This window comes from Rhinolophus hipposideros (assembly GCF_964194185.1).
Source record: "Rhinolophus hipposideros genome assembly, chromosome: X".
Lineage (NCBI taxonomy): Eukaryota > Metazoa > Chordata > Mammalia > Chiroptera > Rhinolophidae > Rhinolophus > Rhinolophus hipposideros.
This window is the reverse complement of record NC_138046.1, coordinates 31,518,849-31,544,717: the sequence shown is the minus strand read 5'-3', so window position 1 is coordinate 31,544,717 and position 25,869 is coordinate 31,518,849. Positions and strand designations below refer to the sequence as shown.

The following is a 25,869-nucleotide window of genomic DNA, read 5'->3' as shown; positions in this document are numbered from 1 at the left end:
ATCTGACAAAGAGCTGGTTCTTTGAAAAAATTAATAAAATCGACAAACCCTTGGCTGGACTCACTAAGATAAAAAGAGAGAAGACACTAATTAACAAAATCAGAAATTAGAAAGGGGAAGTTATCACGGACACCACAGAAATACAAAGGATCATTCAAGAATACTATGAAGCACTATATGCCACAAAATTCAATAACCTAGAAGAAATGGACAAGTTCTTAGAAACATATAGCATTCCAATGCTGAACCATGAAGAACTGGAAAATCTAAACAGACTGATCACCAGTAAAGAAATTGAATCAGTCAACTGAAACCTTCCCAAAAGCAAAAGTCCAGGACCAGATGGCTTCACTAGTGAATTCTACCAAACCTTCAAACAGGATCTAATACCAATCCTACTCAAACTCTTCCAAAACATTGAAGAAGAGCCAGTACTCCCTAACTCATTTTATGAGGCCAACATTACCCTGATACTAAAACCTGGTAAGGACAACACAAAAAAAGAAAAATACAGACCTATATCTCTGATGAATACTGATGTAAAACTCCTAAACAAAATTTTACCAAATCGAATACAACAATGCATTAAAAAGATTATTCATCATGACCAAGTGGGGTTCATCCCTGGGGCACAAGGATTGTTCAACATCCGTAAATCCATCAATGTGATACATCACATAAACAAAATAAAGGACAAAAATCATATGATTCTATCAATTGATGCAGAAAAAGCATTTGACAAGATAGAACATTCTTTTAGGATTAAAACACTTAATAAAATAGGTATACAAGGAAAATACCTTAACATAATAAAGGCCATCTATGAAAAGCCCTCAGCTAATCTCATAATTAATGGTGAAAAACTGAAGCCCTTTGCTCTACGTTCAGGAACACGACAGGGCTGTCCCCTATCACCTCTGATTTTCAACATAGTGTTGGAAGTCCTTGCCAGAGCCATCAGGCAAGACAAAGAAAAAAAAGGGATCCAAATTGGGAATGAAGAAGTTAAATCATCACTCTTTGCAGATGACATGATGCTATATATAGAAAACCCTAAAGACTCCACCAAAAAGCTGTTAGAAACAATCAACGAATACAGTAAAGTTGCTGGCTACAAAATCAATGCACAAAAGTCCATTGCATTTCTATATACTAACAATGAAATCTCAGAAAAAGAAATACAAAAAACAATTCCCTTTGTAATTGCAGCAAAAAGAATAAAATACATAGGAATAAACTTAACCAAGGACGTGAAGGATTTATACGCTGAAAACTATAAGACATTTTTGAAAGAAATTGAAGATGACACAAACAAATGGAAAGACATTCCATGCTCATGGACTGGAAGAATCAACATAGTTAAAATGGTAAGCAATATACAGATTTAATGCAATCCCCATCAAAATCCCAATGACATTTTTCAAAGAAATAGAACAAAAAATCATCAGATTTGTTTGGAACCACAAAAGACCCCAAATAGCCAAAGCAATCTTACGAATAAAGAACAATGCTGGAGGTATCACACTGCCTGACTTTAGCTTGTACTACAGGGCTACAATAATCAAAACAGCATGGTATTGGCAGAAAAACAGACACATAGGCCAATGGAATAGAATTGAGAACGCAGAAATTAAACCACATAAATATGGATAGATAATTTTTTACAAAGAAGCTAAAAACATACAATGGAGGAAAGACAGCCTCTTCAATAAATGGTACTGGGAGAATTGAATAGCCACGTGCAAAAGAATGAAACTGGACTATTATCTGTCACCATATACCAAAATTAATTCAAAATGGATCAAAGACTTAAGCATAAGACCTGACACAATAAACTTCATAGAAGAAAACATAGGTACTAAACTTATGGACCTTGGGTTCAAAGAGCATTTTATGAATTTGACTCCAAAGGCAATGGAAGTAAAAGCTAAAATAAACACATGGGACTATGTGAAACTTAAAAGTTTCTGCACAGCAAATGAAACCATCAACAAAATAAAAAGGCAACCGACTGAATGGGAGAAGATTTTTGCAAACAGTTCCTCCGATAAGGGTCTAATATCCAAAATATACAAGGAACTCATGAAACTCAACAACAAAAAAACAAAGAACCCAATTGAAAAATGGGCAGAGGACCTGAAAAGACATTTCTCCAAAGAGGACTTACAAATGGCAAATAGACATATGAAAAAATGCTCAACATCACTGATCATCAGAGAAATGCAAATAAAAACCACAATGAGATATCACCTCACCCCAGTCAGAATGGCTATCATCAACAAGACAAATAGCAACAAGTGTTGGAGAGTCTGTGGAGAAAAAGGAACCCTGATACACTGTTGGTGGGAATGCAGACTGGTGCAGCCGCTATGGAAGGCAGTGTGGAGGTTCCTCAAAAAATTACAAATAGAATTACCATATGACCCAGCAATCCCTGTCCTGGGTATCTACCCAAAGAATTTGAAATCATTTATACATAAAGACACGTGTGCTCCAATGTTCATTGCAGCTTTGTTTACGGTGGCCAAGACATGGAAACAACCAAAATGTCCTTCGATAGATGAATGGATAAAGAAGTTGTGGTATATATACACAACGGAATACTATTTGGCGTTAAGGAAAGATGATATAGGAACATTTGTGACAACATGGATGGATCTTGAGAGTATAGTGCTAAGCGAAATAAGTCAGACAGAAAAAGCAGAGAACCCTATGATTTCACTGATATGTGGTATATAAACCAAAAACAACAAAAGAACAAGACAAACAAATGAGAAACAAAAACTCATAGACACAGACAATAGTTTAGTGGTTACCAGAGTGTAAGGGGGTTGGGGGGAGGGAGATGAGGGTAAGGTGGATCAAATATATGGTGATGGAAGGAGAACTGACTCTGGATGATGAACACACAATGGGATTTATAAATGATGTAATACAGAATTGTACACCTGAAATTGTGTAATTTCATTAACAATTGTCACCCCAATAAATAAATTTTAAAAAAAGAATTACAAAGAGGAAGGCAAAACTAATATGAAATAAAGTCTGTTAAATGAAATTTTTGCTAAAGTTTAAAAAAAAAATCAGGTAGGTTGAATAGTTTCATCTGACATTTGTCAAACATCTAGTCAAAGTAGGACAATATTTGAAGGTCACCAATTCAATGTCTATCCTATAGAAAAGTCCCTGACTTCCTTAGATTACATTGTCCCTTTGTACTTATTTCAGAACCTTTGTTATTGTTTCTTAAAAAAAAAACTTTCTTTTTAAGAATGCTATGAGAATGCTATGAGAATACATAGCATTCTCAGTATGCTTTGGAAAGTGTGTTCAGCCTAAAAAATAGTAATTTCAAATTTATTCAGGTGAGATGGAGGGCAAGACTCACCCAAAAGTTACTTTGTTGCACTCAGCTGTCAGGTTTGCAATATCATGGGACTGAAGTAACACTCTGAAGGAAGATCTTCTGCTCAGAAAGATTTACCAAAAACCACAAGAGACATTTCTATTAACTATGATCTCATACCCTAAACATCCAATGTTGGACTTTTGTTGGCAAACATGGATGCATTTCAGATTATGGCCTATCTATAAATACCTAACAAAAGCCCAAGACTTTGTTTTCAGTTTTCTGATAGTTTTTTCCTGTGTGCATGTGTTTTTCTAGAATAGAGCAATGCTTCCATTTTCCTTAAAAGATCAGAGCTACATTCTACAAAAAAACAAATGGAATCTGAAAGTTAAGGTTCATTATGCACCTTTCAGATGGAAATGTATGAGTGGCTGTCTACCATAAAATACAAGTATGTAATTAGTCACTAATATTAATAGACTCCAAAGGAGCATGATAGCACAGTTAAATGTCTTTTCAAAAAAGTTTATTGCAGTGAATGGCTAAAATCTACCATGTTACCATATTTCTGCCCCCATATTTAAGATGATTATACAGTATCGTGGGACAATAAGCTGACAAGTGAATTGAGATTCTATCTGTCCATGTGTCCATCCATCCATCCATTCGTCTACTTACCTACCTACCTATCTCTGTAAGGATATACCCACCTAACGACAGAAAAGAACAACTTACCTATACTTGCAACAAACTTGCCCATTTGAAACAAATTCAAGTCTTATCAGTTTAATTCTTCTTGCTTCTTCTACTGGTCCTCTAAAGCCTAATAGTTTCCGTTTTATTTCTCATCTTAGCATTACATGTAAGTATTTTATCCTCTTGTAAGCCCTTTTCTTTGCCTACTCTCAACCTTAGAGAGATAACTTGTGGCATTGGTGAAAAATCATCTGACCATTAATGAAATAGGACACAAAAGAAAGAAACAGAGGAAGAGAGAAAGAGAAAGAGAGAGAGAAAGAAAGAGAGAAAGAAAGAGGAAAAGAAAAGGAAGGGAAGGGAAGGGAAGGGAAGGGGAAGGGGAAGGGGAAGGGGAAGGGGAAGGGGAAGGGGAAGGGGAAGGGGAAGGGGAAGGGGAAAGGAAAGGAAAGGAAAGGAAAGGAAAGGAAAGGAAAGGAAAGGAAAGGAAAGGAAAGGAAAGGAAAGGAAAGGAAAGGAAATAGGGCAACCTACATGATACTGCTTTACTTGATACTCCCTTACTTAACCGCATAGATATTCTAGATACTTGATTTTTCTTTTTGGTGAAGCAGCCATGTAGAGAAAGCTAGGTCACAGTAGTGTTAAAGGGGAATTTAAAAATGAACATGCTTTGAATTCACTGATCTATACTATGAAAAGGGTGATTGTCAGCTAAGAGAAAATTTAACACTCGGAAATCCTTATAGGATTGACTGCAAATGTACAGGAAGTCACTAGATGAAAGCTCAATTTAACTACACCTGGACCTATATCTTGACTATTCCAATTATAAAGAGAAGATGACCAAACTAAAATAAGGAGATAAACTTTTCTTAAATTAAAAACAAACAAAAACTAAGGCCTAAGGGTTTTATGTGGGTTTTTTTGTTTTTCTTTGAGATTCTCTCAGTTAGATGTTCCACAGGTTCCTCAAACTTAACAGGTATAAAATAGAACTTGTTATCCTACCCCCTACCCCATCTGCACTTTCACTTCCTGAAAGTGAACGGTACCAAGGCAAATGAATGGAGTGGGGGTAGGGATGTGAGAAACTGGTACAAAAGTACAGGGTCAAACTATCCAGAGGAAGGCCCAGGATGTGATGAAAAATAATTTTTAAAGATTTTTAGCTAACCTTCCCTTATTAGGGTCAGGAGAAAGTTTTTTAAACTCAGCTCAAACTTGATTCAGTAACACTGAATGATATCACCATCTACCCAGTCTCACAAGCCATAAACCTTTCCCTTACTCCCCATGTTTAATGAATGATGCATGCCTATCAGTCATAGTCAGCGTATCTCAAATCTTGTGGTTCTCAAAGTATAGTCCCTGGACCAGTGGCATCAACTTCCCCTGAGAACTTGCTAGAAATGGAAATTTTGGGGCTCCACCCAAGACCAACTGAAATGGAAACCCAGGGGAAGGGTGTAGCACTTTGCAATTTAACAAGCCCTCCAAGTGATTCTGATAAACAAGTTTGAGAAACATTGTTCAAATTTATGCCTTTATTGTTATTCCCATTGTTAATTACCACCTGGCTCTCATCATCTCTCATCTGGCTTATAGCAATAGTCTCCTAACTGGTTTCCTGGCTTTCAGTCTAGTTCCCTCCAATCTATTCTCCATACTATCACCAAGGTGAACCTTCTATATCACAAATATGATTATTATATTCCTTCCCTATGTCCTCGCTCCATGTCTATAAAATTGGTTTTTAATTGAGTTTGTAGGTGAATTTCTTTCAAGGGTTGCCACAGGAAAGACACAGGCTCCGTGGGTAGTACACCAAACTTCGTATTTCACAAGTTGAGTGAGCAAACCACTGACTTACAGGGAAAAGAAGATGCTCCTTAGAACATAGAAGTCTCTCTTCATCAGTCGCCAGTCTACTTCTCCAACTTCATGTCTTTTCATGCCTACCTTCCACATCACCCTTTAGTTTAAGACAGTGACTGCAGTTCTTCTAAGAGACAAGGCTATTTGATATTTATGTGCCACTGCTTCATTTTCTTGGAACATCTCCCAATCCTTACCATTCGTTCATCAAATATTACTAAGTTGCTATTTCTTAACCCCCACCAGTCCACACTTATAGAATGGTTCCTTCTCGATGATCCCTTTTGAGATGTCTGCTTCTCATTCCTCTACTAAATTGAATTGATTACACCCTCATTTGTGTCCTCACAGTGGCAATAGTGGTGGGAATGGTAGTTAACATTTATTGAGCATATTCTATGTTGTATGCCAGGCATTGTGCAAAGTGCTTTATATGTCATGTACATGTCACTATAAACTTCACATGTCTATAAGGTATGAGGTATAATTATTATCCCCATTTTAGAGGTGAGGAGGTTGAAGACTAGAAAGATTATATTTGGAAATTACAAAATAGGAGAAGAGGTCAACACTGTGCCTACCACCTCCCATGACCACATTAAAATTACAAAACAATCAACCTTGAGATCATCTGAAATAAAGAATATAATAACTGAAATAAAGAACACACTAGAAAGAATATATGTGTGTATATATATATATATATGTACAATGGAATACTATTTGGTGGTAGGAAAAGATGAAATAAGACCATTTGTGACAACATGGATGGATCTTTAGAATATAATGCTAAGCGAAATAAGTCAGACAGAAAACACAGACAACCATATGATTTCATTGATGTGTGGTATATAAACCAAAAACAACAAAAGAACAAGGCAAACAAATGAGAAACGAAAACTCATAGACACAGACAGTAGTTTTGTGGTTACCAGAAAGTAAGGGAAGAGGTGGGTTGTAGTTGAGGGTAAATGGGATCATATACATGGTGATGAAAGGAGAAGTGACTCTGGCTGGTGAACACACAATGGGATTTATAGATGATGTAATACAGAATTGTACACCTGAAATCTATGTAACTTTACTAACAATTGTCACCCCAATGAACTTTAATTAAAAAAAAACGAACTTCTTTGAAAAAAATAATGACTGAAGTATTTCCTAACCTGGAAAACGAAACAGACATACAAGCCCAGGAAGTGCACAGAGACTCACAAACAAGATGAACCCAAACAGGCCCATAACAAGACACATTATAATTAAAATGGCAAAGGTTAAAAACAAAGAGAGAATCCTAAAAATAGTAACACTAAAACAACTAGTTGCAGCCTAGTTGTTAAGACTATAAGCTGATTTCTCAATAGAAACTTTGCAGGCCAGAAGGGAGTGCCATAAAATATTCAAGGTGATTGAAAACAAGGATCTACAACCAAGACTATTTTACCCAGCAAGCCTATCATTTAAAATTGAAGGAGAAATAAAGAGATTCACAGAAAACAAAAAACTAAAGGAATTCATTACCACCAAACAATTATCACAAGAAATGGTAAAAGACTCCTTTTAGAAGACGAACAAGGAAACAAACAAAAGATAAAAAACATGACTAATAAAATAACAATAACTATGTACCTAACAATAGTTACTTTAAATTTAAAATAATTCAATGCTACAATAAAAAACATAGAGTAGTTTAATGGATAAGTAAAGAAGATGCACATTCTGTTTAGAAAAGACACACCTCAGACCAAAAACACAATAGACTGAATGGAAATGGGATGGAAAAAGATATTTCATGCAAATGAAAAGGAGAAAAAAGCTGGGGTAGCAATAGTTATATTGGACTAAAAAAGACTTTAAAATAAAGACCATACTAAGAAAAAAGGAAATCATTGCATAATGATAAAGGGATCAATCCAACAGGAGGTCATAACCCTAGAAAACATCTATGGACCCAATATAGGAGCACCTAAATGTATCAAGCAAATATTGACTGATGTAAAGAAAGAGATCGACAGCAACCCAATCATGGTAAGGGACTTTAACACCCAACTGACTTTAACACCCAACTTTCTGTGTGATCTTTCACACAGAAGATCAACACAGAAACAGTGGCCGTAAGTGACAAACAAGATCAGATGGAATTAATTTATATATTTAGAGCATTTCACCCCAAGCAGCAGAATATACATTTTTTCAAGTACACATGGAACATTTTCCAAGGTAGACCACATGTTAGGCCACAAAACAAGTATCAATAATTTTTAAAAAGACTGAAATTACATCAAGAGTCTTTTCTGACCACAATGGTATAAAACTAGAAATCAACTACAAGAAAAAAGTTGGAAAATACACAAACATATGGACAATAAATAACATGATACTAAACAATGAATGGGTTAACAATGAGATCAAGGAAGAAATCAAAAGATATCTTGAGACAAATGAAAATGAAAACACAACCCCAAATCTATGGGACACAGCAAAAACACTCCTAGGAGAGAAAAATCACTGTGATACAGGCCTACCTCAGCAAAGAAGAAAAATCTCCAGTAAACAATCTAACTTTACACTTAAGGGCACTGGATAAAGGACAGCAAACAAATCTCAAAGTGAGTAGAAGGAAATCATAAAGATCAGAGTGGAAATAACTGAAATAGAGGCAAAAAATACAATTAAAAAGATCAATGAAAACAAGAGCTGGTTCTTTGAAAAGATAAAGAAAACTGATTTAGCCAAACTCTTTAAGAAAAAAAGAGAGTGGACTCAAGTAAACAAAATCAGAAGTGAAAAAGAAGTAACAACAGAGACCACAGAATACAAAAAAAAAAAAAAAAATCAGAATATACTACAAGCATTTATTTATATGCCAACAAATTGGACAATCTGGAAGAAATGGATAAATTCCTAGAAATATACAATCTACAAGGCAGAATCAAGGAGAAACAGAAAATCTCAACTAACTGATTGATTACTACTAATGAAATCAAATTAGTAAACCAGCTCCCAAGAACCAAAAGTCTTGGACCAAACAGCTTCACAGGTAAATTTTACCAAATATTCAAAGAAGAGTTAACACCTATTCTTCTCAAACTATTCCAAAAAATCCAGAACGGAAGGTTCTCAAGATCATTTTTAGAGGCCACAATTACCCTAACTCCAAAACCAGATGAAGGTATTATGAAAAAGAAAACTATACATTGATATTATTGATGAGCATAGATGCAAAAATCCTCAACAAAATATTACCAAACAGAATTTAGCAATATATTGAAAAGATCACACATCATAATCAAGTGGGATTTATTCCTTGATACAAGGTTGGTTCAATATCTGCAAATCAATTAACTATGACACTTCACATAGCGAAATGAAAAATAAAAATCATATGATCACATCCATAGATGCAGAAAAAGCATTTGACAAAATCCAGCACCCATTTACAAGCTGTGATAAAAAAAATATATATATATATGGTGAATGTTGCTGCCGAGTGCAGTCCAGCAGAAAGGCAGGGAACTTCAATACAGGAAGCGGCTCATTGAACCATAGTAACAGGGTGTTAGGAGTTTCAACTTGTTTGGTGCAGTCAGTCGGGTGTGAGCTATGGTTGAGAGAAGGTGTGTTTTAAAGTGTGTCGTAAATCATCCTCCATCATGACAACATTCTGTGTCAAATATCGCTTCTGGTATACAGCAATTTCTGTCAAATAAAAACATTACAGTGTGTCCTCATCCACCTTATTCACTGTATCTGGCACCAAGCGACTTCTGGCTCTTTCCCAAAGTCAAAATGATCATGAAAGGTAAACGTTTTGAATCCATTCAATGCAGTACTTGTATAAAAGAACAATGAAACCTTTCACAGAACTAGAACAAATAATCATAAAATTTATATGGAACCATAGAATACCCCAAATAAGAAAGCAATCCTGAGAAAGAAGAACAAAGCTGGAGATATTATGTTACCTGATATCAAACTATACTACAAGGCCATAGTAATCAAAACAGCATGGTATGGGCATAAAAACAAACACATAAATCAATGAAACAGAATAGCCCGCAAATAAACAGTCTATTCAATAAATGGTGTGGGGAACACTGGACAGATACATTCAAAAAGGGAAACTGGACTACCTACTTACTCTGTCTATAAGAATAAACTCAAAACGGATGAAACACTTAAATATAAGACTTGAAACCATAAAATTCTTAGAAGAAAATATAGGAAGTAAAATCTCAGACATTATGCATGGTAATATTTTTATTGATATATCTTGTTGGGCAACGGAAACAAAAAAATAAACACCAAACTGAAAAGTTTCCACACAGCAAAGGAAACCATCAATAAAATGAAAAATTTTATACCGAATGGGAGAAGATATTTGCCAATGATACATCTCATAAGAGGTTAATATCCAAAATTTACAAAGAACTCATATAATTCAACACACACAAAAACAAAATCTAATTAAAAAATGGGCAGAGGACCCAAATAGGCATTTCTCCAAAGAAGATATACAGATGGCCAATAGACATGAAAAGATGCTCAATATCACTAATCATCAGGGAATTGCAAATTAAAACCACAATGAAATATCACCTCACACCTGTCAAAATGGCCATCATCAATGAACCAACAAATAAGAGATGATGAGGATGTGGAAATTCAATCCCTCCTGTACAGTTGGTGGGATTGCAGATTGGCACAGCCATTATGGAAAACAAGATAGAGGTTCTTCAAAAAACATAAATTAGAACTCCCTTATGATCCAGGAGTTCTGCTTCTGAGTATTTACCCAAAGAAATCCAAAATACTAATTCAAGACAGTATATGCACCCGTATGTTCACTGCAGCACTATTTACAGTAGCCAAGATATGGAAGCAACCTAAGTGCCTATCAATAGATGACTGGATAAAGAAAAAGTGGCACAAGTATACAATGGAATATTACTCAAAAAAGAATGAAATCTTACCATTTGTGACAACATGGATGGACCTACAGGGTATCATGCTAAGTGAATGAAGTCAGACTACGGCAAATACCATATGATTGCACTTATATATGGAATTTAAAGAACAAAATGAACAAAACAGAAACAGACTCATAGATACAGAGAACAAATTGAAGATTAACACGTGGGAAGGGATACAGATGGGTGAGAAAGGTGAAGTGATTAAGAAGTACAAACTGGTAGTTACAAAAAATAGTCACGGGGATGTAAAGTACAGAATGGCAAATGTAGTCAATAATATTTTAAAAACAATGTATAGTGTCAGGTGAGTACTAGACTTATCAGGGCGATAACTTCAAAAATTAAATAAATGCCTAACTACTATGCTATACACCTAAAACTAATATAAAATAATATTAAATTTCAACTATAATTGAAAAAAATAGTCAAGTGGGGAGCTCTGATCAAGATAGTGCAGTAGGTAAACACTGTGGCTACCTTCACACAACCACATCAAAATTACAACTAAACTACAAAACAGCGATCATTTAGAATCTCCTGAAATCTTACTGAACTGAAGCCCTAGAACTAAGGACATGGAAAAGAAGTCACCTTAAAACTGGTAGGAGGGGCAGAGACGTGGAACCGTCTGATGCCACACCCACATGTGACCATTAAAAATCAGGAGGGAGATCTCAGCTTTGGCAGTTCCCCCCACTCCAGAGGAGCAACGGGTCTCAGATCCTCCTCAACCCAGGAATTCCGTGACAGGGAGACAAGTCCCCACAATTTCTGGTTGCGAAAACCAGCACAGACTGTGGCTTAGTGAGATGGAGTGCAGCTGGAGTCCCAAGGGCTCCTCTTAAAGGGTCCATGCCAGAATTACTCATCTATGGAATCACTGGTTCAGATCTCCAGTACTGGGGCAGCAGCTGGAAAGGCAGCAGGGACATATGGTGGGTGAACTGAGTTGTCTGGCTTTTGGACAGGGGCTAGAGGGGCAGCTTTCTCCTAGAAGGAGGAGCTAGCAGAGGTCACTGTTTCTTTGTTTTGCCCTCCCCTTTCACAGTGCACATGCAGGCGGCCGCCATATCTGAGTCTCCATCAAGCTGGCTAACGCCATTCAATAGCCATGACCTGGTTATTCTGAGAGACTTCCCCATCCAATTTTGGAGCATACCCAAGTCACTTCCACGGGCTTTTTCGTACAAACAGCCTCTCTTGGCTCATGCTGCAGACTTTCAAAGTGTCTCTCAAAGGTTCACAGATCCCAGACAAGCAGCATCTGCTTCAGCATGCCCTGTACCTCTGATTGAGCAGCCCCAAGCCTTGCACTAGTAGCAACTAGCCTCGGTTCATGGCTTGTCCTCTCAAGGCACTTCCAAGCACTAACAGATGGTGGTCCTATATGGATTGCCTTGTGGCTCCTGCTAGGTACTCCCAAGTGGGGCACGCTCAGTGGCTGAACTTGATCTGCAGCAGGTCCCCTCCTAGGTGTTCCTGGGGCTGGTTGCCCTAGTGGCCAGCTTTGAAACAAGCTGGAGCATCACCCAGCCAACACCCAGGACAACATACCCAAGGGGCACATTAGGGGGCACCAGAGCCCTGGTGAGACAGATCCTGCTCTGTAGGGTCAGCCCCTGCACCAAAACTCCTCCACTGCAGTGCCAGTCCTCACAACCAATGAGCATGAGGATCAGTCCTCCCACTGATTTGCAGACGGCAACCAAGGCTCAACTACATGAGGAGGGCACACACAACCCACACAAGGGACATACCTGGAGTGTTCAGCTTTGGTGACCAACAAGACTGCACTACTGAGCCCTACAGCACACCTACTACATAAAGCCACACTACTAAGACCGGGAGACATAGCAACCCTATCTAATACACAGAAACAAACACAGGGAGCCAACCAAAATGGGGAGACAAAGAAATATGTCCCAAATGAAAAAACAGAACAAAACTCCAGAAAAAGAACTGAACGAAATGGAGACAAGCAAACTACTAGATGCAGAGTTCCAAACACTGGTTATAAGGATGCTCAATGATCTCAGGGAGAACTTCAACAAAGAGATAGGAAACATAAAAATGGAGATAGAAAACATAAAAAAGAACCAGTCAGAAATGAAGAATACAATAATGGAAATGAAGAATGCATTACAAGGCATTAACAGTAGATTAGATGAAACAGAGGATTAAATCAGCAATTTAGAAGATAAGTTAGCAGAAAATATCAAATCAGAACAGCAAAAAGAAAAAAAATTAGTGAAGTTTAAGGGGCCTCTGGGACACCATCAAGCATACCAACATTCACATTATATGGTTACCAGAAGGAAAAGAGAGAGAGCAAGGAATCAAAAACCTATTTGAAGAAATAATGACCAAAAACTTCCCTAACCTGGTGAAAGAAATAGATATACAAGCCCAAGAAATGCAAAGAGTACCAAACCAGATGAACCCAAAGAGGCCCACATCAAGACACATCAAAAAGGGGTGGGAGATGAGGGTAAGGGGGATTAAATATATGGTGATGGAAGGAGAACTGACTCTGGGTGGTGAACACACAATGGGATTTATAGATGATGTAATACAGAATTGTACACCTGAAATTATGTAATTTCATTAACAATTGTCACCCCAATAAATAAAAAAATAAATAAAAAAAATTAAAGTGCCAAAAATTAAACACCAAGAGAGGATCTTAAAAGCAGCAAGAGAAAAGCAGTTAGTTACCTACAAGGGAGTTCCCATAAGTCTATCAGCTGCTTTGTCAACAGAAACTTTGCAAATCAGAAGGGATTGGCACAAAAGATTCAAAGTGATGAAAAGCAAGGACCTACAACCAAGATTACTATATGCAGCAAAGCTATCATTTAGAATGGAAAGACAGATAAAGAGCTTCCCAGACAAGAAAAAGCTAAAGGAGTTCATCACCACCAAACTAGTATTACAAGGAATCTTAGACTTATTCATTACTAATACACACATAAATTAATAATAAAATAACAACTACATATCTATCAACAATAGCTTTCAATATCATTGGCTTAAATGTTCTAATCAAAAGATGGGGGTGTGAATGGATAAGAAAACAAAACCCTTACATATGCTACCAACAAGAGACTCACTTCAGATTGAAAGACAGATGTAGACGGAAAGTAAAGAGGTAGAAAAAGGTATTTCATGAAAACAGAAACAAACAAAAAAGGCTGGGGTAACAATACGTATATCAGACACAATACAGTTTAAAACAGAGTATAACAAGAGACAGGGAAGGACCTAGTAATCCTACTTCCAAGTATTTACCCAAAGAAACCCAAAATACTACATCGATGAACATATGCTCATCCATATGTTCATTGCAGCATTATTTACAATGGTAAAAATGTGAGGGCAACCTGGGTGTCCCTGGATGGATGAATAAATAAAGAAGAGGTGGTACATATATACAATAGAATATTGCTCAGCCATAGGAAGGGGTGGAATATTGCAGTCTGACAACAGGGATTGACGTGAAGGGTGTTGTGCTGAGCATGGTGGGTCAGATAGCGAAAGACAAATGTCATATGATTTCACTTGTGGGGGTGGAATCTAAAGAACAAAATAAACAAGCAAAGGAAATGGAGGTAGACTCATAGATGCGGAGAAAATTCTGATGGTTGCCAGATGGGAGGGGTGCTTGTGGTGGGTGAAAAAGGAGAAGGGATTAAGAAGCACAAATTGGTTGTTACACAGCAGTCATGAGGATATAGGGTATAGCATAAGGAATACAGTCAATAACATTGTTACAACTATGTATGGTGTCAGATGTGTACTAGATTTATTGGGTGACACATGGAAGGGGGTTTGGGCAGGGGAAAAAAGGTAAAAAGATTAAGAAATACAAATTAGTAGTGACAAAATTGTCATGGGGATGTAAAATATGAGGAATGTAATCAATAACATGATAATAACTATGTATAGTGCCAAGTGGAAACTAGTCAAGGGGTCACTTCTTATATAAATGTCTAATCACTATGCTGTACACCTGAAACTAATATAAAATAACATTGAATGTCAACTATAATTTAAAAAATTTAAAAAGAGGAAAAAGATAAAGATTGATAAGAGATTCAAAGTTCCAGGTATAAAATAAGTAAGTCTTGAGGATGTAATAATATACAGCAGAGGAAATATGGTCAATAATATTATGATAGCATGGTACAGTGTGAGATGGTTGCTGTACCTATCATGGTGATCATTTCTTTAGCATAAGGAATCTAATTAATAATATGATAATAACTATTTATAGTGGCAGGTGGGTACTGTTCAATAACTATGGTGTATACCTGAAACCAATATAATATTGTATGTTAGCTATATGTTAATAAAAATCTTTAAAAAAAGAAAAAATAGTCACAGGGATATAAAGTACAGCATAAGGAACTTAGTCAATAATATTTTAATGTCAGTGGGTAATAGACTTATTGGGGTTATATCACTTTGTGAGGTATATAAATGTCTAAGCCCTACGTTGTTTTGTACACTTTAAGGTAATATAATATTGAACGTCAATGGTCATTGAAAAATAAATTAAAAAAATAAAAATAAATAAAAATAAAGTCAGGTTACCAAAAAAAAATTTTAAAGCTGAAGCAGAGTCAGAAATAAAGGCAGACAGAAAACCTGTTTGGGGGAAGACACATAAAATGGCTATTTTTAGATCTCTTAATAATTCTATAATTTTGTTATTGAAATTTTCTTTGGTTTTTATCTTGTGAAGCTCGAAGGTTTAGAATGATTCCTCAGCCAGCTTGAATAACTCCAAAAAGTCTCTCTTGAATGACTATAATGAAGATCAGTTATAATTACAAAAAAAAAGAGGAAAGTTTATACGTGCCCATGTTGGACAGCCAATATGTGGCAGACCTGGATCATCTCATATACTTAAATCTCAAAGCGTATGCACTTAACCTCTACAGCACTGGATCAGACCCATAACACCCAAGTCAGGTGGGTAAAGAGGAAGACAATAGGGGTGGTAGACAATATGCAAGTGAAGAATGTGCACTCAAACTATAAACATTTTTAAAAAGGGAGGGGAGGAGAGGAAAGAGAGAAGAGTCCTGGGTTGCATACAAACCAAACCTGAAGACTGATCCTGAGCTATAAGCAGCTAGCCTGAAACTCTTGTTTCATACTGTGCTCAATTCCCAACTTTATCTTTGTCATAAAACCCATGCCAGGATAATCTATTAGGATAGTAGTGCATATATCCTTCTCATCACTATAGGTGCCCTATAATAGATAATTTTCCACTTTTCACCTATCCACAAACCTTGCATCCTATAAAAGGCAGAGGAATGGGGGACAAAGGTATGGGAAGAAGGGGTACAATTGGTCCAATAGAAGAAAGAAAGAGGCTACATTCTCCCTGAAATTGGAGGTGGGAGACATAGAGAATTGTCAGATATTTCAGGGATCTCATCAATGGTTGTACTAGAGACATATGATATGGGTATCCAGGAAAAATGGTCACTAGACAAATACCCTTGTGTACCAAGATCAGCATGAACCATGCCTTTCAGCAATCATGACTGCTGACAGAGACATCTCTCCAAATTTTCTGTGCTGCGTAAACCTTAGTGTACTTGTTCCCCATTGCTACTATATATAATAAACTACCACAGGCTTGGTGGCGTAAAACAACACAGATTTATTTTACAGTTCTAGAAGCCAGAAGTCTGAAATGCGGCTTGATGGGCTAAAGTCAAGGTGTCAATGCAAATGCGAAATGTAAAGCAGGGTTACATTTCTTTCTAGAGCCTCTAGGGGATAATCCTTTTCCTTACCCTTTCCAGCTTCTAGAGGCTACGCCCCATTCCTTGGTGATAGCCACTGGCTTCAAAGCCAGCAATGTTCAGACAAGTTCTCATTCTGCCGTCTCTCTGGTTCTTTCTTTTCTGCCTCCCTCTTCCTCTTTTAAGGACCCTTGTAATTATATCGAGTTCACCCAATATCCCTATCTTAAGGTCAGCTGAATAGCAACTTTAATTCCATCTGCAATCTTAATTCTCCTTTGCTGTGTGATGCAACATATTCACAGGTTCCAGGGATTAGGACATGGACATCTTTGGCAGGCATTCTGCCTACTACAACCAGTGATTACTGTACATTTTTTTGAGTGGGAAGCTATTTGAGATTATACACTTCATTGCCTTACCGAGTAGGTTCTCATTTGTGAATTTTTGTTTAATTTAGAAAAATAATATGAATGCCATGAGCAAATAAATTCATATGCATTTCATATCCACAAAACTTTATTATTTCTCTGCATATAGGTCAGTCTTCACCTCTGTCCCATGAGCTTGGGATTAGGGACCATGACCTTTATTGATTTTTGTTTCCCTAGCACCTAGCACCATGCCTAACAAGCTGTAGAGTTTTATTAATGTTTGTCACAATAATCAATAAATGATGTTTTTTTCTTCTGATAAAGAACATCTGTAGAGTTGTATTTGTTACTTAAAGTAGTTTGGAGCTATACATATCTAGAAAAGCAGTGCTGAAGCAGTGCCTGAAAAGGAGGTGGGGGGAACTGAACATATACTATTTTAAAAATCCATTTAAAATAGATGTCAGAGGTATTTTTTTTTAATTTATAAAATGGATCATTCATCAGTGGAATAAGGAGCAAAAGAAAGGGAACTGTTCCCCTAAACCATATAAGTTTTTACTTATGTTTCATTTCAAATCAATAAGGGGAAAGTCACTTTTAAAATACTATGATTCATGAACTTCATTTACCACTCCTTCTTTTGGTTTGATCAGAATAACCATCTATGTACAGAACTAGAATTGTTGATATTTTATTGCATTACCACATCTCATTATTATGTATTAAATGTTATTATTTATGGACACTACTTAATCTGATGTAAGACAGAAAAATTATTGAAGGATTGGCATCTCGGGAATAGGCATTTTACACGGATGAAGGACTGACTAGGAAGAGTCAATGGTCCTTCAGTTGCCCCTCAGATAATTAATTCCAAGTGGTTATTTGCATCCAGGCACTGTCCCATGCTCGGGTTGTTATTGCTGTGATATGTAGATTAAGGAAAATATATTTTAAATGCGTTAATATGAACTTGATGCTCATGAAGGGTACCAGATTGAAAGCAGTGAAGTATGAAGTCATCGGGTAATGCACTTGACTGGTTCCAAGATATAGAGAGATGTTTGACCTTGAATGACCACCTTGCAAGAGGGAGAAAGCATACAGTTTTGCTAAGCTTCAAGAAACTGACAGTAGAGCAGCATAGCAGCATCCCAAAGTTAAGCATTTTTATCAAGGAGGAAAATGAAACTACTAACTAAACTCCTACATGAATCTTACTTAGTATAGTGCCAATACTGGTATGCATGGGGAAGGTGGGTGGTAGTAGTGTTAGGATACACAATTGCTTTAAGATAAAAAATAAATGCCCTATTAGAAATGCACTAAGCCACTTAAACAAACAGCAATCTTTTTGATAACTGGTGTGTGTATTCCAACTTAATGGCCAATCTTGATTCCATTTTACATGCTTGATAAAAATCCTTAATTTTTGAAAAATCATAGAGTGAGTAGGAAGAAAGTTGGAGCTTTCCACCCCCAAGTTTTTGTTATAGAATAAGAAAACCAAGGCTCAGATAGATGAAGTTACCTGAGAAGGACCATATCACTGGTATAAGACTGGGAGTATAACCCAGGTTTACTGACTGACAGGTAGGGGCTTTTGTACTATAGATTTTCTTTTTAAGGAAAGTAGCTGCTCTCTGAACCTTTTAAATACTTAGAGTCAATTATTTTCATAAGTGTGCATTCTTTTGGCCTGTTGGGCATAACCTTCTTAATATGAAAAAAATACCTTTCAGTTAATACTATGTAACTGGCAGACTCACAATTCCCAAATCTAGAAAATTATTTTCGGAAATGATATAATATGCAAAATTCTCAACCTCCTTTTCCTTGTAGTGATCTGAACATTTTGGCAATAGTATTCCCTTAAAGACAGTACCGCTAGAAGAATGGCATAGTTAAAACTGACAATTCTAATTTAAATTCCCTTTACAGACTAATCTCAGTTAACTGGAACCCAATCAAAAAAAAATCCTTAATGTATTTTTACTGTATTTTTTGAGCGGCAATGCAATTTCCAAGATTTTAAGGATTTCATTTATGTAATTTCACTGTTGTACGTACTTTAGAGAAAGTATCAAGTGATTCCAAAGACATACTACAAATTCAGATCATCCTGTTGTTTTTTTACAAATTAAGATGAGAATTCTTATTTGAATAATGATGTGTAGCACTGCCAGATATAGGTACAACGAGACAGGCAGAGGGGGCGGGGGGAATTAATGCTTTCTATTTGTACTTACTAAAGACTTCACATTTACCAATATTTTTAATAAGAATGAAGATCAATGAGGGAAGGTGTTTCAGGTAACTTAAAATTTCAATTACAGTTGACCCTTGAACAACAAGGGTTTGAACTGTGTGGGTGCCCTTAAGTGTAATTTTGTTTTCCTCAATAAATCCAGCCAGCCCTTCATATTCCTGGGTTTCGGGTTCCCGTCCACAGAGTCAACCAATCACAGATGGCAAAACAGTATTTTCACATTCCTGTCAAGGGTCTCCCAACCACGGATTCCCAGCTGTTGGTAGAAAATAGTTTTCCCTTGAGGTTGGTTGAATTCGTGGATGTGAAGGGCAAAATTGTAGTTAAATTTATATGCGGATTTTTAAAAGTCAATTTATGGTTTATTGAAATGTCAATTACTTATGTATACTCTTAATAAATTGAATTACACAATACAGTACAAAACACTATCCAAAGTTCAAGTTGTAAAAATTCTGTAACCAAAACAAGACAATAGGAGAAAATTATAATTATCATAATTTTTGCCTTGTGAGCCATACAGCTTTGGCCAGCAGTGTCCCAGAGGTAATACAGACCATTAAAATGAGACAATTTTCCAAAATCAACCTCAATTAGTTTTGGCTCATGTTCAATGAAATGTAAATTTGAATTTCTGGGAAGTTTAGAAAAGAAAAAGATATAGTGTAACTAATAAAACTAGTCTTCTCAGACTCACTCTCGCAGGACTCTGACTTAAGTCTTACATGTGGTAATTTTGGTGTATCTAGATTTATATGCAGATTTTTTACCTTATGGGGAGGTAGGGGGAGGGGGAGGCCTAACACCCCCCACCCCCACATTGTTCAAAGGTCAACTTTAATCTGAAAGTCTCCTCCACCATGCCACATTTTCTCACATATTCCATTTAACAGAGAGCTGAATATAGAAGCAATTACTTTCTCAATATTCCAGATGAATTCTATCTACACTGGCACAATTACAGAAAGAAAAGGCACCCAAGTAGTTGTTCAATAAATATTTATTGAGCATATAGATTGATAAATGAATGCAATACCAAGACCAATACAGATATTTTACTTCAGACTTTCCTTAAAAATTAAAACATTCATTCCAGGGGGCAAATATGTCTTGTTAGCAAAATTATCTGAATGGAAATATTTTTGTCATTGATAAGGAGAAATGCCATGTTTATTTTGCAGTCAATGAGACTGCAAACATCCTCATTGGTTACTGCCGTTCCCTTGAACCCTGCAGATATTACTATTAGTCAAGGAGTCTCTTGGTTTTAGTAACTGTATATGGAAAAAATCACTGAATCATTCAACTCCATATGACAGCCTCCATATTTGATTTTGCAAAGACTCTAACAATTATGGAGTACAGACACAAGCTTATCTACACAACTGGCCAAACAGGTTTGTAAAAGCTTAAAACAATACAGTTTCATTTACATGGCACTCAATAAACATAACTACTGTGTTTCCCTGAAAATAAGACCTAGCCAAACAATCAGCTCTAATGCGTCTTTTAGAGCAAAAATTAATATAAGACCCAGTATTATATTGTATTGTATTGTATTATATTATATTACATTACATTATTATATCATATCATATCATAACATATCACATTACATTAAAGACCCGGTCTTATAGTGAAATAAGACTGGGTCTTATACAAAGTTTTGCTCCAAAAGACGTATTAAAGCTGATTATCCACCTAGGTCTTATTTTCGGGGAAACACGGTAAATACATCAGTGGAAAATTCCATTCTTTTCACATTGTATAGCTATGTTGTCAATTCCAAAAGTAAATTTCAGTGTTCAATGCACATACCTTGATAGATCCAGAAGTTATGGAAATCAAAAAGGAGACAGCTGAATAAAGGTCACCCTTGTAATTCCTGTAAACAAATTAGGCTAAATTATCCTTCAAACTTATGTACAAACAGGTCCAAAGCAGTCCTTATATGAGAGAAAAGAAGAGACACGTGGAGTGGGGCTGGGAGTGGGAGTGAATGTGGGGGTTGTGAATATAAAACTTCACTTCATAATTCACAAGGGATAAAGGGGTCAGTTTCTTAAAAGGTCTGCTTGAAATTTCAAAGAATTATGTTAACTATGCTGCTAATAGAGAATTTCTTAATTATAGTTGAGCTTACCTAGAGGACCGTGGAATTCTCACCCACAAAGACTCTCCCAGCTTAACACTATTCATTTTTCACTCAATATCCCCTCATTTTGAAATGAAACACCCACAATTTCAAGAAGTTTTCACCAATTTAAACAATTTATAGTAATTGCAATTTCTTATATTAAGATAGTTCTTTAGAGTTTACAGAAAACTTTCACATACACATTTCATTTAATCCTCAAAAACAACCCTGTTATAAGATTAGGAAACTGAGGCCCAGAGAGGTTAAATGGCCCACACAAAGTCATATACATGGTTAGTGGCAGAGCCAGGGCTAGAATCCATGTACACTCACTTTAGGTTCAGTCATTTTCTAATGTCCCACATTATTTTCTTTATTCAACAGTTACAAAATTGACTATATGTCTCTTTATGTCACCCTTGGTACTGAGCAACAGGGCTCGAACTGTGCCCTATAATGATCCCCACTAATTATTCAACTTGGGAGATACACTTCTCTCTCTGATTTGTATAGTGCCACATATACTGTACACTAAATGTATGTATACATTATATATATATATATATATATATATATATATATATATATATATATATAGTTTTAAGTATATATGTGCACGGTATGTGTGTACATATATTTTATATATTTTATTGACATAGAAATACATTAACAATATATCATTAAATGAACAAAGAACATTATAAAGTAATTTCAGTGTGTCTTGTTTAGAAAAAGATATATATGTAGCAAAATATGTATGATTTTCTTCTTTCTGTGTATTTGTATTTTCTAATTTTTCTATTATGAACAAATATTACCTATATATGAAAAAATTAAATATTTTAAATTCTTCAAAAACCCATTTTAGAAAAGGCAGTGTGGTAAGTTATAGGAAAAGGAAAACTTTAACATTCCAATATTTTATGATTGGTACTTAATTAACCTTATGGCTCCAATTTATCAATCAAGTAATCCCAAAACCTATTGTGTGTGTGTGTGTGTGTCTGTGTGTGTGTGTGTGTGTGTGTGTATGGCAAAATCTCAGTAGTAAGAGCAAACAATTAAAGTTTTTTATACAGTAAATCAAGAGAGAAGATAATATCTAAATTTTTAAAAACTATACGTTGGGCGACCAGTTGGTTCAGTGGTTAGAGTGCCGTGCTCATAACACAAAGGTCGCCGGTTAGATTTCCACATGGACCAGTGAGAAGCAACAGCTTGAGCTTGGAGCTGGGCCATTGGTGGGCAGCCGGTTGGCTCACTGGTTAGAGAGAGATGCTCATAACACCAAGGTCGCCAGTTCGAGTCCCACATGGGACAGTGAGCTGCACCCTCCACAAGTAGATTGAACACAGTGACTTGACTTGGAGCTGAGCTGCGACCCCCACAACTAGATTGAAAAACAATGACTTGACATCCTGGAAAAACATACTGTTCCCTAATATTCCCCAATAAAAAAATAATAAAAAAACCTGTAGGTAATCACATCATTGTCACCTTTGACAAAGATCACCGAGGTGACCTTGTAATGATAATGGAGTATTATATTATTACTAATGATCTCCATGTCCAATGCATTGTATATAAATCATTCATAGTAAACTGAAGTGTTACTCTTGATTAATTGCAATCTAGTTGCCCAATGTGCATTTTTCATCACTGTTAATGTTGCTCACAAAAGACATAGTTCTGCTCAAATGTTCATGTGGTTCTATAATAGTGCTAACTTAGAATCTCTCAATGGAAAACATTTCAGAAAGTACTTAGGTCTAGACTACAAAAATTATTTCCAGCTATTCTGCCACATATAGTAAAGTGAATCTGTAGAGATTAGTTTCATGCCCATCAGACTGATTCTGCAAGAAGACTAGCAAAAAAATGCTTTAATAAATAAACTGCCCTATATGCAGCATTTTGCCTTGGTGAGATACACAGAGAACTGGGAAGCAAGAGGGCTTTAAAATGATATAGCTCTTCTCTGCTCACTTCTCAACTGCCTTCAGGCTGAAACTGTTAGGCGTATATCTTCCCACTTATGACTAGAGAATGCCAGTTCATACATTGATCTATATAAGATCTCCCAGGTTACTTGCCATTACTTACCAGTTCACAACATATATCACTTCCCTCACATTTTACCTCTTTATTCAACTAAAGAATTAATTTCCAAAAGAGAAACTGTTGACTGTCTTAATACTGCATGTGGGCTAACTATCCTTTAAGAAATAGTTAGAATGTTTGACAGGACCATCATCCAATGCAACCAAATAATGCACTCTAGAGGCAAAAACAGCAAAAGCCACAAATGCTAGAAATGCACCTCACAGAACTGACTATTGGTTTTGGAGATAGGTTATAGCCTGCAAGCAGAATTCTAAATCCAAATCTGAACAGCTCATTAAGAGATCATCTAACCCAAACTTTCATTAGTGCCACTGCCTCTTATTTGGTCTTAGAGAATAATTATCTACATTCTCGGCTTCCTAAAGTGAAACTATCATCTGAGACTGGCTATGGACATGAAATGCATAAATTGGAGGTGAGCAGAAGGGTCTAAAAGTCTGGCTCAAAAAATAGATACATATATGTGAATATGCATATACATGTGTATGGATAGATATCTTTCTCAGATGGATTTATAGAGTATAATTTCTATTTGTTTATAAAATGGGACTTTTTTTTACATGTTTTTCAGTAATTACTCAATTACATATTAATTATAACACCTATTGTAACACTATTTCTATTTTCAAGGACTTTGGGCTGCATATAGGTCACACTTTATTTTACTAATGAGTATATCTTTACATACTGCTGCACATGCTTTGAAACCACTAATGTTATTTTTCTAATAGGACGTTTACTCAAAGACCTTGTAAAAAAATAACTGTGTTAATAACAGAGACAGTTTCCCCATTAACAGTTATCAGTGCTCTCAGATAATTAATGCTGCAACACTCTGTATTGCCACTTTTTTCCTCAGGGCCTAAAGAAGTTCTATGTTTACATTATTGGCTGCAGCCTTGTTTTTTTTTTTTTTTTCTGACAATATGGGCATTTCTAACGATGAGACCTGCCAAAACTTGTCAATGCTATTTTTCTTCTTTTCCATTAGAAGTGACTAAGGCTGAACAGCCAAATAATCTATAGTCTAACTTCACTTAATTGTTTTTACTACATGACCTGTAGAAATATAGTGAGTAATCACTTCTGTTCTAAATGAAACAAATTGCTAGTGCTTTCCACGGCATTATGAAGACTTAATTTACCTAATATCCCTTGAACATTCTGTTCAAATCCTCAGGACAAACTCAGCCCTCCTAGGTTCTCCTATGAGTGATGACTAGATTGGATCAGTGGATCTCAATTATTTTCCCAGTCTGTAGACCTCTTCAAAACAAACTAGTCAGAGAACCAGTTGGCCCCAGTTACAATCAGTATATTCCTTTCCTTCCAGCACCATCTGTCAAGGACAATAGGTTTATCCTCCCTGTTATTTTATTACATAAACCTCACTTCTAAGGTAGGAATATTTATTTTTGATTTTTTGTTTCTTCTTTGTTTTACAAATACATTTTATCTGTGATGAAATAGTTATACAAGCTTATTACAGAAAATCTGGAAAACACAAAAAGTATAAGAAAAAAAATCACCTATTACCCATCCCACCCCACCCTTGAGATAATCATTTTTAGCACTTTAATGCATCTTTTTACTGTTTCTTTTTCTTTCTTACATATTAGAAATATATAATTTTATATCCTGCTTTGTCACTTGATAGTATAACATAAACATTTTCATTTTATCATACAATATTTGCAAACATCATATTTAACGGCCATGAAATGTTACATTGTCTAGATGTACCATAAATCACTTAGCAATTCCCTTGTCCAACATTTAGGTTCCTTCATTTTTTCCTTTATTACAAATAATGCTTGGTAGAAATCTTTGTAAATAAAGCTATTTCTGCACTTCACATTATTTCTTTAGGATGAATTCCCAGAAGCAGAATTACTAGGTCAAATGGTATGAGCATTTTTAAGGCTTTTGCTGCATACTGCCAAATCTATACCAACTAACATTTCATCATATCCTTATTATTCATTCATTTATTCAACCAACACTTATTAAACACCTACTACATACATACCAGGCATTGTGCTAGGTGATATGGATGTAGTAATGAACAAAACAGACACAAAGTCCATACTCTCTTGGAGGTAATATGCTAGTAGATTTGATAAATTATAAATAAACAAAAAAGTGTGATACCAAGTAATAATTAATACTAGGAGGAAAAATAGAAGTGGATAAAGGCATAGAAAACGAAGAATCACATTGGGCCTCATTATAGAGGATGATGGCTGTCGCGTCCAGCACAACACAGGCAGTGAGAGAACGGGAAGGGGCGGTGAAGTGTTA

At 36.0% G+C, this 25,869-nt stretch overlaps 1 protein-coding gene across 5 annotated transcripts in view; it reads right to left on the bottom strand.

Moving 5' to 3' along the window:
- TENM1 (teneurin transmembrane protein 1) overlaps positions 1-25,869 on the bottom strand; it is a 1,334,622-nt gene that overhangs the window by 1,296,911 nt on the left and 11,842 nt on the right. Inside the window, exon 2 of one of the 5 annotated variants that reach the window (XM_081042770.1) lies at positions 21,126-21,192. The exons of 2 other annotated variants lie outside the window; for them this stretch is intronic. The gene's annotated coding sequence lies outside the window, so the exon portion shown is untranslated. Of the gene's footprint in view, positions 1-21,125; positions 21,193-25,869 lie in introns of those variants that run through there. 2 more of the 5 variants (XM_081042769.1, XM_081042772.1) reach the window with 2 other exon arrangements.